The sequence below is a fragment of the Panulirus ornatus genome, chromosome 32 (assembly GCF_036320965.1).
Source record: "Panulirus ornatus isolate Po-2019 chromosome 32, ASM3632096v1, whole genome shotgun sequence".
Classification (NCBI taxonomy): Eukaryota; Metazoa; Arthropoda; class Malacostraca; order Decapoda; family Palinuridae; genus Panulirus; species Panulirus ornatus.
In genome coordinates, this window is record NC_092255.1 from 18,424,068 (window position 1) to 18,443,409 (window position 19,342).

The 19,342-nt window shown below is 47.1% G+C and overlaps 1 long non-coding RNA gene across 1 annotated transcript in view; it reads right to left on the reverse strand.

Annotated features, from left to right (window-relative positions):
- The window catches only part of LOC139759303 (uncharacterized), a 73,832-nt gene extending 55,447 nt beyond the window's left edge, over positions 1-18,385 (reverse strand). The window contains exons 1-2 of the long non-coding RNA XR_011715038.1: positions 18,069-18,385; positions 13,446-13,582 (exon numbers count right to left, since the gene is read on the reverse strand). This is a non-coding gene — a long non-coding RNA (uncharacterized lncRNA). The remainder of the gene's footprint in view (positions 1-13,445; positions 13,583-18,068) is intronic.
- Positions 18,386-19,342: the final 957 nt, after the last annotated feature.

The window sequence follows — 19,342 nt, forward strand, 5'->3', positions numbered from 1 at the left end:
GGAGTGAGGTTGCGACAGCGGGTGGTAAGGGATGCGACAGTGACGGGAGGTTAGGGTGCGAGAGGATGAGGTGGGGAGAATATGGCAAGGCAGAAAGGGTTTACAAGAGGTGGGGGGAGGATCGTGAGGAAGGAAGGGGAAAGAGATGGGGCAGGGTGGATGGTAGGAACGAATAGTGAAGATTATGTGGTGGGGAGAGAGAATGTGTGGAACACATGGTGTGTGTGGGAAGGGGAGATGGTTCTGGAAGGGGTGTGAGGGAGAGAAGAAGGTGCTGGATGGGGTGTGAGGAAGGGGAGATGGTGCTGGAAGGGGTGTGAGGGAGGGAAGAAGATGCTGGAAGGGGTGTGAGGGAGGGGAGATGGTGCGGGAAGGGGTGTGAGGGAGGGAAGAAGGTGCTGAAAGGGGTGTGAGGGAGGGGAGGTGGTGCTGGAAAGGGTGTGAGGGAGGAGGGAGATGATGCTGAGACACTGGGTGTGTGGGAAGGGGAGATAGTGATGGGACATAAAATGTGTATGGGAAGGGAAGATTGTACTGGACACAGGATGTGTGGTAGTAGTTAGAGAATGCTGGGAGATGTGTATGGGACGAGTTGGTACTGGGACACAGGGTGTATGGCAAGGGGGCAGGCGGTTTGGGGACACAGGGTATTTGAGAGAAGAAGATGGTGCACATACAGTAGTTCACACCGTCACACCAGCATCAGATCTACGTAGAAACAGATCTTATATGAAAGAAAGGCCAGGTATGATTAATCGTCTCCTCCCCGCCCGCCTATGGTAAGCCCTGAAGGAAACACGAGGTCGAAAAGTAAAGCCATTTCGTGTGAGAGATCAAGTCAGGGTGATGGCAAGGTGTGTGTGTGTGGGGGAGAGATGAGAAGAAACCACGACGTCAGTGCTTTATGGTGTACTCTTCAGGAGGGAGTTAAGCTCAGTGGTGGTCGGCGTTACCACACAGAGAGAGAGAGAGAGAGAGAGAGAGAGAGAGAGAGAGAGAGAGAGAGAGAGAGAGAGAGAGAGAGAGAGAGAGAGAGAGAAGAGGACGACCCACCACCACCACCGCTGGAGCCTCAGTATGGATCCCTCAACCTTACTCTCTTCAAAATGCCTTTGTATCTATCGGTTAGCCAGTCTTACGTACGTCAAACGCTCTCTCTCTCTCTCTCTCTCTCTCTCTCTCTCTCTCTCTCTCTCTCTCTCTCTCTCTCTCTCTCGTCAGTGAAAGAAAACAAGCTTTTTAAAATCACCCCTATATATACGCAGACAGACAGACAGACACACACACACACACACACACACACACACACACACACACACACACACACACACACACACAACTAAAGACGCAAGGCACACGCACACACACACACACACACACACACACACACACACACAGCCTCCCTCTGTTTCTACATTCATTTACCGTCCCATTACCCACATATATATACAGTTAGCACAAAGCCTGGCCTCCCGATGCATCCGCTTCTACAACATAAACTACGAGGCAAAACCTGCTTAAGACGACACAAAGCCAGAGGCTCAGTGGGAATGGAGAGAGGCGGGTGAATAGTGGCTTGGAAGAGGTCAGACCCCGGGTGGGAGGTCAACCTCCTGGGAGGTCATCAGCGACCCATTGTCCGGGCAGGGGCGAGAGGACGGCGGGGAGTCGAACCCACAATGATGGCGGGCCCAGTCGACACCTCTTGGACAATGGTGTGCGGAGCGTTTAGTGGGTGTTTAGTGAAGGTGAGGAGGGGCTTGATGGCTGGTGTGGGGCTGACGGGCCAGTGTAGAGCGGCGGTGGGGAGCGTACCAGGCAAGAATGTAGGCTGTGTGGTGTAGGACACCACAGGACAACACGGATACAGAGGGCAGTAGGATGGAGGATGGTGGTAGTGTAGGGGAGCAGAGGTGGCAGGGTTTGACGGTGTTACAGGCAGGGGCTGGTTATGCGTGGTGGTGTTGTGGTAGGATGGAGGATGGTGGTAGTGTAGGGGAGCAGAGGTGGCAGGGGGTGACGGTGTTACAGGCAGGGGCTGGTCGTACGTGGTGGTATTGTGGTAGGATGGAGGAACACGAATGGTTGTTAACGTACCCAGCAAACTGCTGGTTGGGACATACTATGGTAGGGTGAGGCCATTCGTGACGTCACCTCTCATGGACTGAGGTACCCATTTTATCGACCAACCTCTAAGGTGGATGAACAGCTGGGTTGACTGTGGACCGACTGCCGTAACCAGGATTCCAACCTATGCGTCGCTCGACCCTGGGCGGGACCGTGAATGCGTCACGGTCGGGAACGCTAACCGCCACACCACGGAAGTCCATAAAATGATGATGATGATGATGATGATGATGATAATAGTAGTAGTAGTAGTAGTAGTAGTAGTAGTAGTAGAAGTAGTAATAATAATAATAATAATAATAATGATTATGATAATGATAATAACAATAATAATAATAATAATAACAATAATAATAATAATAATAATAATAATAATAATAATAATAATAATGATGATAATAATAATTATAATGATAATAACAATGATAATAATGATAATAATGATAATGATAATAATGATAATAATGATACTAATACTAATAATAATAATAATGATGATGATAGTTATAATAAAAGCTGACATCAAACATACCGTGCTTTGGCTATTGGCTCTATGGCCCGACACTCAGAGCATCCGATACATAACTGGGGACAATGGGGGAAAAAAAGGATGTACAAGCATTTCCGAATGCTGCGTTTTTCTAAGGAGAAAATTCCCTATTTCCTCTCTCGTGCATGAGTGGCTACCATGCACGGAGAGAGAGAGAGAGAGAGAGAGAGAGAGAGAGAGAGAGAGAGAGAGAGAGAGAGAGAGAGAGAGAGAGAGAGGAGAGAGAGAGAGTCCACTCCCACCCATTTCCGGATTCGCCTGTGACTCTCTCGCGGTTCCCTGGCTAATAAAACAAGATGTTCCTGACTGTTTTTCACTGTCATGTATCACTGTATATAACCTTACATACACAAAAAAGCTGGCTACATCGCTCTTCTCACGGTTAAATGGAAAAAACACCAAAAGCTGAAATGTAATTAAAACGCAACTGAATGTACCACATACTAGTGATAACGCTGACTGCATATGTTATCTTCCAAGACCCAGGGTCAAGGTACGTTATCAAGGCGACACCAATCACTCTCACACGATAGATCACTCTCACACGATAGATCACTCTCACACGATAGATCACTCTCACACGATAGATCATTCTCACACGATAGATTAAGGTAATACTGGAGGACCAAAATGATTGAAACTGATATCATCTGATATCAAACAGTTCCTTTCGGTATCTCACGACAACCAGAACTGATATCTACTTAAACAGTCTTTGTAATCTATCGTATATACATCTGGACGATATCATTGGACTCTGTGGTTCACATCTCCTCAATGAATACTGTAATTACAATGGTGATTATTCTCACACAGTTCACCACACTTGCCCGCCCTCTGTGAGAGGTATGTGTGTGTGTGTGTGTGTGTGTGTGTGTGTGTGTGTGTGTGTGTGTGTGTGTGTGTGTGTGTGTGTGTGTATGTGGAGCCTATGGGAAATACACCCACCCCCCTGGAAGATCATCAGACATCGGATTTCAGACCTCCAGATTTGGCTGGAACAAGGACACAAGAGGAGTGGGAGAGAGAGGGTGGAGGAAACTGTGGAAGAGAAGGAAGAGGGAGGAGGAAACAGTGGAAGAGAAGGAAGAGGGAGGAGGAAACAGTGGAAGAGAAGGAAGAGGAAGGAGGAGGGGGAGAGAGGGTGGGGGGAACAGTGGAAGAGAAGGAAGAGGGAGGAGGAAACAGTGGAAGAGAAGGAAGAGGGAGAAGGAGTGGGAGAGAGAGGTAGGAGGAAACAGTGGAAGAGAGGAAGAGGGAGGAGGAGTGGGGGAGAGAGGGAGGAAGAAACTGTGGAAGAGAAGGAAGAGGGAGGAGGAGTGGGGGAGAGAGGGTGGAGGAAACAGAGGAAGAGAAGGAAGAGCTGAGGGACGGAGAACAACCAGAACAGGAGGAGGAGGTGGGAGGAAGAAGAATGATGCAAAGGGAAAAGCAAGATCAGAACCACAGCACTGTCGGGTCCTGGAGCCGTGCTTGTGGGAGACACAGGTGAGCGCCATGGAGCACAGGGCTGTGTAGAAGGTGTGCCAACGCAACGTCAAGGGGCGTAGAGACGTGTTGAAACACTTCATCCTCCGTCGTGTGATCCACAGTAACGTGCAAGTGTTTAATCACTGAAGCAGCATACACCAGGTAGCCAAAGGAAGCACATACCACACACTCAGAAGGAACCACCTCATACTGCAACCTAGGGAGGAACCAACGCTGATCCTGCCATGAACGTATAGCCTCACAGGGAGTTGAGTACCACACACCAGGCAGGAACCTCCAAGTTATAGTCAGCAACATGTAGAACAGGGTTGAGTGATCTATCACAGACAGACACCGTCAGCTATAGTTGCTGGTTTCTAAGTCAGGGAGGTTTGACTGACGCACAGAATGAGCAACACTGTAAGGAAAGTGTAAATAATATGCCGTGCGTATGTCTTGTTGAGGAAGGTGTGCATGACGTGCACGGACCACGCCTGAGACCAATGAGGGAAAGGTGAAGGGAGGTGTGGCATGAACCGATGCCAAGCATGGGGCAAGACGTCAGCTGGAACCAAGCGAATTATCTGCCATGTACTCTGCAGGTCTCTCTGTGCTCGTGCAGACGGTGATTGCGCCACCAAGAACGGTATGGGGAGGAGTGAAGGCTGTTCATCACTACAACCACAGAGCAAGAGAGAGAGAGAGAGAGAGAGAGAGAGAGAGAGAGAGAGAGAGAGAGAGAGAGAGAGAGAGAGAGAGAGAACAACCCTTACCGGAGCCTCTGAGACCCTTTTCAAGAGGTCAAGATTTACGTCGACGGAGGACTGGACGAGTGAGGGTCGAACATCCCTGTGTAATAGTCTTCGCCTTAGACGAGCTTGCCACAATCTCATGGACCATCAGCACTCACAGAGACACAGAGGCCGGGGCTTCGCGGGCCGCCCAGGTGGACGGAGGAGCGGAGCGGCACAGTACACCACACCGCACTACAAGCCACACATACACGACTCGACAAAACTAACAACACGCACGACAAAACTTTTGTCCTTGGGGGGAAAACCGCCGCCCCTATTCATCGCCTCGCTCCGCCACCACAGGAGGCCTCCCTCCCTCCTTCCTCTTCCTTCCTCCCTCGAGCACGCTGAAGAACGACGATGCTGCTGATGCCGCCTCTCTGCTTCCCTTTGCCAGTCGAGGACGTCGAGCATCGCCAACGTGAGTCATCGACGCAGCAATTTTGCCTTCTCACTTCTCTACCATCAGTGAGCCTCGGATGATGAAGCTCCCCCTCCCAAAAAAAAAGAAAATTAGAATATGAGTGACAGCGACGCGTCCATACACACCACCCTCTCACGGGACACCCTTGAGAGAGAGAGAGAGAGAGAGAGAGAGAGAGAGAGAGAGAGAGAGAGAGAGAGAGAGAGACGGCGCTTTTCAAGAAGGCAGGGAATGTGTGGCTTTGTGACATCAGTTTGTGAAGCGGTGGGGGGTCAAGGGGGGTGTGGGGGCGAGAATGGCTCATTTGTACGTGGGAAGTGAAGGTGGTCTGGCGATTAGTAGGGAAGGGGGGTTTCCTGTGTGTGCGGGGGGCGGGCGCGGCGGAGAGGCGGGGCGGGACGGGAGGCATGTCATCAGAGGTCCGGCCACAGGTATTAATAGATTAGTGGAGTGGCGGCCCTCCAGCTACACACGCTCAGGTGTCGCAGGACACCAGGGCGGGTGGAGGTGTCGCCAGCCCTTCCTCAGGACGCCCGAGAGAGAGAGAGAGAGAGAGAGAGAGAGAGAGAGAGAGAGAGAGAGAGAGAGAGAGAGAGAGAGAGAGACGGAACACAAATCTCACTCCTAACCATCACACTCGATCGTAAACGACCACGACTGGTACCTTAACAAGCAAGAGTTCAATTCCACGAACACAAAAATCCCACATGACCTGTACTGTTTCACACAGGTGACGCATCACATCATTCGTGTATCAGCTTTACCAGTGTGGACATCTCCATTCACCAGTGCAGGGGTCAGGCCTAGCAGCTGAGGGAGGGAGGAGGAGGAGGAGGTCATAGGACAATTGAGTCACGGCCTAGTGGCCATCACTCACAACTATCTGGGTCCGGATGACCCGCCCGGAGATCGCAAACACGATGTTCCTCACATCGTCTCTCTCTCTCTCTCTCTCTCTCTCTCTCTCTCTCTCTCTCTCTCTCTCTCTCTCTCTCTAGTGCGCGTGTGTGTGTGTGTGTGTGTGTGTTTCTGTATGATGTACGCATGCATGGAAGTGTTGTTACGTAAACATCCTCAATCTAGAGTCTGAAAATGACTCTATATGCAATCTACCCACACCCCGAATTCTTATCTTTTCCCCCCACAGCCACCAGCCACATGAGGACTGATCATCATTACGACACATCCTTCTTCTTTCCTAGAGCAGCTAAACTGTGGAACCCTCAACCTTCTCTCGTCTAATTCTATTCCTATAACCTTTCTTCCTTTAAGAGTCAGGTTTAGACAACACACCATCACACAAGACCATCATACAGACAACACACCATCACACAAGACAATCATATAGACAACACATCAATCACACAAGACCATCATATAGACAACACACCATCACACAAGACAATCATATAGACAACACACCATCACACAAGACCATCATATAGACAACACACCATCACACAAGACAATCATATAGACAACACATCAATCACACAAGACCATCATATAGACAACACACCATCACACAAGACCATCATATAGACAACACACCATCACACAAGACCATCATATAGACAACACACCATCACACAAGACAATCATATAGACAACACATCAATCACACAAGACCATCATATAGACAACACACCATCACACAAGACCATCATATAGACAACACACCATCACACAAGACCATCATATAGACAACACATCAATCACACAAGACCATCATATAGACAACACACCATCACACAAGACAATCATATAGACAACACACCAACACACCATCACACAAGACCATCATATAGACAACACACCATCACACAAGACCATCATATAGACAACACACCATCACACAAGACCATCATATAGACAACACACCATCACACAAGACCATCATATAGACAACACACCATCACACAAGACCATCATATAGACAACACACCATCACACAAGACCATCATATAGACAACACACCATCACACAAGACCATCATATAGACAACACACCATCACACAAGACCATCATATAGACAACACACCATCACACAAGACCATCATATAGACAACACACCATCACACAAGACCATCATATAGACAACACACCATCACACAAGACCATCATATAGACAACACACCATCACACAAGACCATCATACAGACAACACACCATCACACAAGACCATCATATAGACAACACACCATCACACAAGACCATCATAAGAAATTACACAACGACCCAAAACAATGAAACAAAGAATCACGCAATCAAACCATCAAATCACATCATTTGCCTGATGATGAAATACACAACAACAAGACAAATGGTTTGGAATCAATCAGCAACGTCATTTGAGTGAATATCAAGTAGACTGGAATACGTCTACTGACAGTCAGTAGGATGTAGGGGTGAGGGAAGAATATGGGCGTGAGTGAACCAGGAGAACTGTTTCGTGAGTCTCTGTTGCCTTCGTCAGCATCTACCCTCGCTCAGGTCCGCAACTTGCAGACGTCTGGTCACATTATCCCTCGGACACGACCGTACGAGCCTTGAGAACGACTGTGCGACACGAACACGACCGTACGACCCTTGAACACGACCGCACGACCATTGAGCATGACCGTGCGACTCTTGAACATGACCCTACGACCTTTGAACACGACGGAAAGACCCTTGAACACAACGGTACGACCCGTGAACACAAAAATACGGCACCTAAACACGAAGGTACGACACACAAAGTTACGACACCTGAACAAGACGGTTCGACCCTTGAACAAGACGGTGCGACCCAAGGGTGTAATGGCACTGACCTTCGACCTATTACCTTAAGGAACAGGTCAAAGGTCAATCCAATATAATCAAAGGTCATATCGTGTCCAGTACGGGTATTGTACACTATAATGACCACTTTCTTATCCGAAGATATAAGAATACGTGTGTGTGTGTGTGTGTGTGTGTGTGTGTGTGTGTGTGTGTGTGTGTGTGTGTGGGAAACGATGGGTATATAACGTGCCTCACTGATGATAATGAGAAAGATAAGAAACACGTGGAAACTACCTCACTGCCCTAGGTTCCCTCACCACGGTCATATGACTCGTGTTGTCTACATGTGCCTCACTGCATGACGAAAAAAAAAGGTTTACATAAGCCACAACACTTTAGGGGAAAAAGATCTTCATTTCTAGATAAAAGTTATTCATTGTTATAATGTGGTATTCAAGTAGGATGACTGAATAAAAAAATTGTGAATAATACATTGCTAACGACAATACAGAATAACAATACAATCTCCCCCATCATATTGATTATGATAATAATAATAATAATAATAATAATGATAATGATAATGATAATAATGATAATGATGATAATAACAATTATAGTAATGATAATAATAATAATAATGATAATAATAATGATAATAATATAATAATAATAATGATAATAATAATAATAATAATAATAATAATAATAATAATAATAATAATAATATAAATGATGATAATAATAATAGTACCAATAATGATAATAAGGATACTAGTTTATATATATATATATATATATATATATATATATATATATATATATATATATATATATATATATATATATATATATATATATAACATACATCTACAATGTCTTATAATATTACAGGAATTTCGAGAGCTACATTACCCTATGGTCTCCATGACTTTCCCTCATGGCTGGAGGCGAAGGCCATTAATCGTAATTAACACTAATGACGCAGACAACACTGATAATTACACAATTACTGATTGGATGTACGTAATTTACGAAATGTCTTATTTCTGCCTTGACCGAGTTGGGGAAAATGGCAACAATGGTTCTGGTGATTATTTTTGAAGAAATGATGATGATGATGATGATAATAACACTAATATTAGAAATAATGATAATAATGATAACAGTGATAATGATAATGATAGTAGTAATAATAATGATAATAATATTTCTTTTTTTTTCAAACTTCGCCATTTCCCGCATTAGCGAGGTAGCGTTAAGAGCAGAGGACTGGGCCTTTGAGGGAATACCCTCACCTGGCCCAATTCTCTGTTCCTTCTTTTGGAAAATTAAAAAAAAAACCGAGAGGGGAGGATTTCCAGCCCCCCGCTCCCTCCCCTTTTAGTCGCCTTCTACGACACGCAGGGAATACGTGGGAAGTATTCTTAATCCTCTATCCCCAGGGATAATAATAATAATAATAATAATAATAATAATAATATCAAAAATAACAATAGTAATAATGATAATTATAAAAATGATAATATTGATAATAATAACTGAGTTATCACTGATAAGGATGGATTGTAACTATTTCTAAGAAGATTGGAAATGAGACAAGTGGGAGTGGTAAGGCTAGGGCAGAGGTGTGGTTAACGAGGGAGGAGTAGAGGCATGATTAACGAGGGAGGAGTGGGGACATGCTTAACGAGGGAAGAGCAGAGGCATGGTTAACGAGAGAAGAGTGGAGGCATGGTTAACGAGTGAAGAGCAGAGGCATGGTTAACGAGAGAAGAGTGGAGGCATGGTTAACGAGGGAAGAGTTGAGGCAAGGTTAACGAGGAAAGAGTGGAGGCATGGTTAACGAGGGAAGAGTTGAGGCATGGTTAACGAGGAAAGAGTGGAGGCATGGTTAACGAGGAAAGAGTGGAGGCATGCTTAACGAGGGAAGAGCAGAGGCATGGTCAACAAGGAAAGAGTGGAGGCGTGGTTAACAATGGCAGAGTGGAAGAATGGTTAACGAGGGAAGAATGTTTAACGATGACAGCGTAAAGGTATGGTTAATGAGGGTACATTGGACGGAGTGGTAAATGAGGACAGAGCATACGTGTGGTTAATGAGGGTAAAATGTGGTTAATGAGGGTGGGATTAAGGTATGGTTAGTTAAGATGAAGTTGTGGGATTGTGGTTGCCGAGGGTGGAGTGTAGTGGGCGTGACTGGTGAGAGTAGAGTGGGGGGGAATGTAACGGTTAAAAGTGGAGTGGAGTTGTGGTGGCCGGTTAAGGCTGTGTGGAGGAGGCGTGGTAGCTGGTTAAGTGGAGTGGAGGAGACGTGGTGGTCGTTTAAGTTGGAGTGGAGGAGTCGTGGTGGCCGGTTAAAGCTGTGTGGAGGAGGCCTGGTGGCTGGTTAAGTGGAGTGAAGGAGGCGTGGTGGCCGGTTAAAGCTGTGTGGAGGAGACGTGGTGGCTGGTTGAGTGGAGTGGAGGAGGCGTGGTGGCCGGTTAAGTTGGAGTGGAGGAGGCGTGGTTGCCGGTTAAGTTGGAGTGGAGAAGACGTGATGGCTGGTTGAGTGGAGTGGAGGAGGCGTGGTGGCCGGTTAAGTTGGAGTGGAGGAGGCGTGGTGGCCAGTTAAGGTGGTGTGGAGGAGGCGTGGTGGCCAGTTAAGGTGGAGTGAAGTAGGCGTGGTGGTCGGTTAAGGCAGAGGTGTGACTCATAGGACCGCGTCTGGGAACCGTAACTACTGCTGTAAACGGTGTTCAAAGACGTCAATGTTACGGTAATAACTAACGATTTAAAGTTCTGCGTTACAACGATGATTAAGAATCTTAGTTAGAAACGCCATTTGGCGTCCTAGCTACGTCTCTTCGTTGTATATCAACTGAGTTATATTTCTTTCTTTCATCGCCCTTGATGATGTGATTATTACACGAAAGTGCACTTGGGAACTTATCGGGCTTCATTTCCCCCTGGACTCACAAGAATATATATATATATATATATATATATATATATATATATATATATATATATATATATATATATATATATATATATATATATATATATATATGAGATGGCTTCGATTAGGGCCTCAGTTGCCTGTGTCATCTCAGCTAAAATAGAAAAGAGGAAAAAAAAATTTTTCCTTCTTTCAATCAAGTTACGACGTAAAAAAGAAATTGAATATATCATGAAAAATCTATACAAAGCGTCGGTTTAACGACTCATTTTTTCCATTTAGAGGAGGTTTTAAGAATGGCATCGCCTATTGTGCTATTCCAAATACTGAAAATTACATTAATGATAATAATAATAACATCATTAATCTTGCTCAAAACGTCAGCTTAGCCACAGCGGCCGCCCGCCATCAGCTGCTTCGTTCCAAAAATTATTTCCGGAAGCCTATCTGTGTGTGTGTGTGTGTGTGTGTGTGTGTGTGTGTGTGTGTGAGGGAGATGAGAGAGAGGTTGGCCTCCCTCTCCGCCCACGCGCCAGGAATGAAAACGATCAGATCTCAATCACTGCCGGCCCCAGCTGGCCGCCTAGGGCATCTCTCAGGACTCTTCAATCCCATTAGCTATACGGATCAGCTCATAATGGCGGCCACTAACCGAAAATGTTTGCCAAGGGGGGGACCTTCTAACGCCGCCCGCTCACTGTATTCACTTGCGTGTTTTTCCCTCCCTTTATATGTTCCTTTTTTTCCCCGGGTATTTTTGACCTGGGGTGTCGGAGCCCCGCTGTATAGCACCTCAGGGTACGAGGCGCACTGCTGCCTCTCGTGAGGTCCTTGTTCAATCCGCTACACAAACATGTTATAGAAAGTAGTTCCCGTCGCGTGAAGGGAGATCACAAGGAATTCCCGGGTGTTGTAACTACCGGGTCCGGTCCTCAACCTCTCCTCAAACCGACCGAACTCGCTAATGTTAAGCTTGGAGGACGTGTGGGATGTTTTCCTTTTCTTCTTTTTTTGTTGTCGCAGTCTTTTTCTCGTTCTCCCGTAGGTGGGCCGCCGTTCTCTGTTGTTTGACGCCCTGGGCCCGGGATCCCTCCGCGTCCCAATCCCTGCGCCAACTCCGAAGTCCTTTAACGTTAACCTGGGCCGCTGTCAGACCGCCTCCCACTAAGGCCTTAGCTAATCACCCCGGCCGGTGGTGACTTTAGAAATAGTTTACTAACGACCCCGCCGCACGAACAAATGATCAACGTGTGGCTGGCGTGCGTGAGGGACAGAGAGACAGAGGGAGATAGAGACTGTGGGCCGGCGAGAGACAAGGACCCTCTGGTATGACTGCTCACCCACGCATCAAGACGAACAGTTGACTTCCAGCCCCTCGCCATTGTCGTTGCCGTGTTTTCAATTATCCACTTGGCTGTGTCCTTTCTGCGCGTGTGGGCCGCTCAGCTCTAATATGCTGGCCAAGTGACGCCCTTTGTGTCCGCCGACACTCATCCCGCCAGCCAGATTGCTATTTTGTGCAGGACCGCGGCCGTGGGAGGAGAGGAAGGTAGGTAGGTAGGTGCCACTCCTTCGCGGGGCAGCCCAGCGGACCCGGCACCACTACCACCGCTGCTACGGCAGGTGAGGATCTCAATGACGTGAGGAGGAGAGGAGGGACGGACATGCCGGAACGGACGCGGAGAGAGGAGAGGAGAGGAGGGATGGAGAGGGAAAGACGGACGCGGATACGGAAAGAGGCGCGATGAGAGGAGGAAGGACAACGTACAAGGAGGAGAGTTGCGACTCGGAGAAGAGGCAAACGGCGGCGACAAGATAACGGAAAGGGAGAGGAGGAACGGAGAGAGGAAGAGGGAGGGACACGGGCATGAATAGGAGGGACGGGAGCAGGATGACGGACATGAAACGAAGGGGAGGAACGGAGGCTCGAGGACGGACAAGGAAACTAGGAGGAAGGACGGGGACAGGAAGATGTGGACGATGAGGAGGGAGGGAGACAAGAAGATGTAGACGAAGAGGAGGAAGGGAGGCAAGAAGATGCAAATGGGGAAGAGGAAGGGAGAAAGGACGATGAAGAAGGACAGGAGGAAGAGACAGGAAGATATAGACGGACAGAAGGGAGAGAGACAGACAGACGCAGAGAGAAGGATTACACCGGGAAGAAGAGTTCAAGATTCTCTCTTTCCCAGAACCCAACAATAACGTCTATGACGTAGACTTTTTCCCCCCGATTAGAGAGTCAACATTCTTGATTGCCCTTCCAGACTCAACCAGGAGATAAGTGGGACAGTAATATCAATACATTAACAAACGAAAGACACCTAAGGATATCTCCGGATTCATATTTACCCAATAACAAGCGTTCACACTTACCTCACGAAGACTAACGTGGAGCTGATGCCACTTGCAATACCCTTGTGCGATTCCTGCACAGAACATCCACATTCAGAGAGGTCTGTTACTTGACCCTCACGGAAGACGGGGTGACCACCATCACTGGGGTGGAAGCACTGGGAATGAAAGAAAAGGCAAAGATAGATAGATAAACATTCTCTTACAAAAACTGAACACACACACACACACACACACATACATTTAAGCGAACGTAACGTTTAGCACATTTAGCAAGAATTTGCTTTCCATCAACTGCTGACGATAGACCTTACAGAATATGACTTCTCGTGAGAGAGAGAGAGAGAGAGAGAGAGAGAGAGAGAGAGAGAGAGAGAGAGAGAGAGAGAGAGAGAGAGAGAGAGAGAGAGAGAGAGAGAGAGAACACGAGAATCCTGAGCACTTTCGCGTATTACCACATCTTCAGAAAACAAGTTACAGATAAAAAATAGATACAACGAAAGTTATGTTTACAAAACTAGAGGAAACATAGAAGCTAACTTGTACTGTATCTACTTCCTCACTCTGTAACTCGTCCTCTGAAGATGTGGTAATACACGTAAGCGCTCTGGATTCTCGTGTTTGCTTTTCCTAGTATTCTCTCTCTCTCTCTCTCTCTCTCTCTCTCTCTCTCTCTCTCTATATATATATATATATATATATATATATATATATATATATATATATATATATATAAAGAAACATCCCCACACCTCTCATATAAACTCCTCCAGCAGCTTCCAAAATAAACAAATGAAACACCTCCCACACACCACTTGAAGCTTCCTTAAGAGTCTGATTATATATCTCCCACGTTCGCCTCTGCAACTCACGCCATAACCTGACGAATCCACTCTCACCCACTCTCCCAGCTTCCTCTCCCACGTACCTCTCCCGCACGTCCTTCAACATTCTGACTCCATCTCTCCCACATACTTCACTTGTTGATCCCTAGACAACACTGCTGTCTTGCATCTCCCACAACCGCTGAGTAGATATGTCCCAGACAGAAACACTAAGTCTCCCACAACAGCTGACTAAACGTTTCCCACAATGCTGCTTTGCATCGCCCACAACAGCTCACTTAACCACTCCCACACTGTTAACTTACATCTCCCACAAAAGCTGATTAGACCCTACCCACAGAGCTGCACTCGGTATCTCCCACAACATCAGACTGAACCTTCCCCACACTGTGGCTTTCCACTTCCCACAACTAAAACTGTACCACACACCTGCATGTCAGCATCCACAACAGCTAATATGTCCTCCAGTAGTCCAGATGACACAACAGAAGCTAAAACTTTTCTTAATACTGCCATCCAAAGCTGCGGAACGTACATATCATCCTGCTTCAACAGCAGCAAAACTCTCCTCCTTCACGTTCTTCCCTTCTGGTTCCCACAACACCTAAATCTCTTCCTCACACTTTTCTTGCAGCTCCCACGTCTGTCCAGTCTCTCCCACAAGCTTTCCTTGCAGCTCCCACAACAGCTATAACTCTCGCACGTGCTTTTCTCGCAGTTCTAACAACAGCTAAATCTCCCCCACGTTCTTTCCCCCCCCCTGCAGCTCCAACCACAGCTATATTCCTCGCACACGCCTCTTGTGGGTTTTTTTTTTCCCAGGATGTCAGTGGCATATATCACGAATTCCTACCGAATTACAAAAAACCTTCAGAATATGAGTGGGAGGTGTTTGGGATGACAGGGATGACGTGGGAGATGATGACTGGAGGGGTGGGAGGTCTCAGGAAGGCATGGGAGATGGTTGAGGGGTGGGAGATATAAGGGGATGGCGTGGGAGGGATGGGATGGAAGATGGATTGAGGGGTTGGAAGTGTCAGGGAAGGCATGGGAGATGGTTGAGGGGTGGAAGATATAAGGAAATGGCGTGGGAGGGATGGGATGGAAGATGGATTGAGGGATGGGAGGTGTCAGGGTCGGTGTGGGAGGTGATGTTAGGGTGGGGTGGTAAGTGTCAGGGACGGCGTGGGAGAGAGGGGGATAGGAGGTGTCAGGATGGGTATGGGAAGTGGTTGTGGGGTATGGGAGGAGGTGTGAGGGATGGCAAGTGTCAGGAGAAGGCGTGGGAGGGATGAGAGGTGTGAGGTGTACGTAGATGCCGTGTCTCGGGCGGTGGATCCATGGCTCCCGAAGCCGCTACGATATAAAGTGGTATGTGTGGCTGACGCAGACGCTAAACTTACGACATTTCTTGACGACAGTGTTAAGGAAACTACAGACCTGAGGCGAGACGGAGGACAAACCTGCCAACTGCTGTCACATAGAACAATAATGCACATGTGACTGTAACATCTGGACGATTAAAAAAGATCCGCTCCACCGAAGGTACTCTTGAGGTCTGAGGTAAAAACAGACGAGCAGAGGCTAGGCCAAGTCCTTCAAAAATACTCAGTGATGAGTACCTGCCAATCTATTATTCATTAGACGAGACTGATAACAGAAACCTCAATAATTTGTTTATAATTTCAAGAGATCAACGTCGAGTTTATTAGAGTATTCCATCTAACTACGGCTAGATTACAGCTTGACCAGCACCCTGTATGATCCACAACCAAAGCCAGCTAGATCCTAACTGGGTCATCAAGAGGATCACAGCCATCTAGCCCTCACTAGACCAGCAAGAGGCACTACAGCCGGCCCTCACATGGACCAACAGGAGGCACCAGGAGGCTAGTATCGCCACACAGGAGGGTGCGTGTTGGGCGCACACTGGTCGGCCGCCAGGACCCTCGTCGCTGCCTTTGTCTTCGTGCAGGTAACTTGTCCCTGAGTGTCAGGGATTACACCACTCGCCAGGACGGAGTTATTGTGGTAGACACGTCATATTTCATCCAGGGCGAGCACGGCCGTGGGAGGGCCGTTTGGGAGGCTAGATGGCGGGGGCGGAGGTGGAATGGAGGCCAATGAGGAAGGCGGAGGGGGAGAGAGAGAGATGGGAAGTGAATCAGTGTGTGGTGGCGGGGGAACTTGGTCAGAGGGTTGTAGGAGGAAGGGTGAGGGAGGGGAAGTGCCTGGATGGTTGACGGGGGAGGAGAAGCCACAGCTGTGATCTGAAGCAGTTGCGATGCACACGTGAGGAGGAGCACGAGGAGGAGGGGCCAGCCAGCTGTGGATTAGGCAGGTACCACAGCTTCATGAGACGACCCCCACCGCCACCAAGTACCAGGGCGACCCACAGGCTACAGTATCACCCTACAGGTAGACAGCCACCAAGCGTCCTCACTCACTCATTCCCTCCCTCACCACCCGTGACTCCACTCTCAGAAATGCTCAATTGGGGACTGACCTGCGCGATGCTCTCACTCTGCGTGGCCAGAGGACCAAGACTAAGTGTAGTTAAGACAGTATGGCCAACACAGTGGCGATTTAAATGATACCATTACGACGAAACAGCCACGCGTGCAAATAATGATCCATTAAAACAGCGGGCTGACACTAGATCAACAAACATCTATAGTTATATTACAATTTAACAAAATGGAAAAACAAGTTAATATAATCATATCAGCACTTAATCAAAACTAGGTCACAGATAGGCAATGACAGAAATGTAGCATATACAGTGGTAGTTAAGCTACAACCACAATGGTAAAATGAGTATCATCAAAACTAATGTATATTAGGTCTTAAGACACAATGAAATAGCATCATCTAAATCAATGTCAAACATGCCTGTACACACACACACACACACACACACACACACACACACACACACACACACACACACACATGAAAAGGATTTGTCAAAAGTACAGGACTTCTCCCTCTGAATAGGTTTGCGGATGATGCAGTGGTGGTGAGAGAAGTAAAGAAAGATAAGGACTGCACCAACTTACAAGGGGATCTAGACAATCTCCATAGTTTGGCCTAAAGTGTGATGAAAGCCAACCCGGCTATAATGTAAAGTTATGAGGATAAGCTACGGTGAAAAGAGACTGTGCGTGTATCATCTCGCAGGCAATGCCCTCCAGGAATCTACTGTGTTGACTTGGGAGTCGACAATGTACCTCAACACTTCCGCCAGAACCCCAACGCAGAGAACCGTATGGCAGATGAGGTGAATGCTGGCAAGTTATCAGATGAGGTTTTTAAGTACACTGATAAGATAATGTTCAGCAACCCGTTCAGAGCGTGAGCCAGAACTAGGAAATGCTTCTCATGTTTGGGTTAAGGCACACACACACAACAGCAACAGAGATAAGTTGCATGCAATGGATGAGAGAAAAGTAATGGCCGACTTGATCATCACAATCTTTAGGAGAGAGAGAGAGAGAGAGAGAGAGAGAGAGAGAGAGAGAGAGAGAGAGAGAGAGAGAGAGAGAGAGAGAGAGAGAGAGAACAACCGGAGGTCACGGGAAATTAGTAAGATGCAAAAAAAAAAGATCTGATGACATCATGGTAGATGACTGGAATTAACTAGATAATCAAACTGTGAATGATGTAAGTTTACCGGAGTTCTAAAAGGTAGGGTAGTGAAGAAATGTGGAGATGGGACCCTATGAGAGTTGTATTCCCTCCCTGCATTGTATACCAATGGTCATTACACACACACACACAGACCCTGCTCCCTGCTTACCTCTACCTCCTCAAGCGAGGCTTTGACCTGCTCAGTGTAGCGGGCGGGGGATCAGGGTGGTAGCTATTGTGTGTTGCGGGTGGCCTACTTGTGACCCTCCCGGTAAATTGGATGAAGGAGGTCCTCCTCGAACGAGAGAGGGGGCTACACTGCCGACAGATAATCCACTCCAACACACACACACACACTAACGACTCTCATTATCACCAACTCTCTAGTCCTTTTCGTCTTGATGAAATGATCCAGGTAAATTCATCTTGCGTACCAGACGTGGATTTTACCGTGGATCGCCAGGGAGACCAGGTAATGGTTCCGCAGGTGCGGTTTACGTGGTGGTGAGGTGGTGGTGTGGTGGTAGAGGAGGAGGGGCGGCGGTGGCGAGACCCGCGGGATTGCCAGAGGCCGCCGCCAGCACCACAAAGCCCGGTCGACAATTGGTCCACTGAGCGAGGAGCGCGGACCAATTTGCTCAACAATTAGCCTGTTAGTGGGTCCGTGGTCTTTTGTGGCTTGTCAGGGTGGTAATTGTGGGATTTTATTAAATTACGATTCAAAATCACACGTCCAGGTGTTTGTCGGCTTTTGAGTAAGTGGTGCATATATATATATATATATATATATATATATATATATATATATATATATATATATATATATATATATATATATATATACAAAACCTGGTTTTGTTGTTTAAAAACCATCTAAGATGGTATGTGAGCAAAATATGAAATCTTAAAAAAGTTTAAAAATTGTCGAACGCGACAAAACACACGTCAGAGATCGTAAAAAACGCGATCGTAACGCCCATCATTGACTTAACATGCGATTCAGTCTTAGAAAAGGGGTTTTGCATTTTTTTCCTTGACATTTATAGTTATATTTTCTTTAACTTTCTCCACATCATGATGGGTCTACATTTGTCTCTGATCTCCTCAATTATCACAAACAGCCTTGAAAAAAAAGGGGGTCCCAGAGTGTCTATAGCAATTTGCATTCTTCTATACACATCAGTATCAAAATTACGAGCCACTAGCTCGCTGCTGCATGCTTGGCCTAGAGCAATACTGGTTGGGGACGATGAACGGTGTCCACAACATCACAAGTAACACTCGACTCTCCCACAGTGTTGCTGGAATACACCACCTTGATCACACGGGTTATAATATCTCCCCTACCCACTCCCCGCGTTACTCAGGGGTTACTCACCCATGCGTTACATACCCTCTTCTGTTACGAGTCAACGTCACTACACGACCGAGTGCGTACGACAC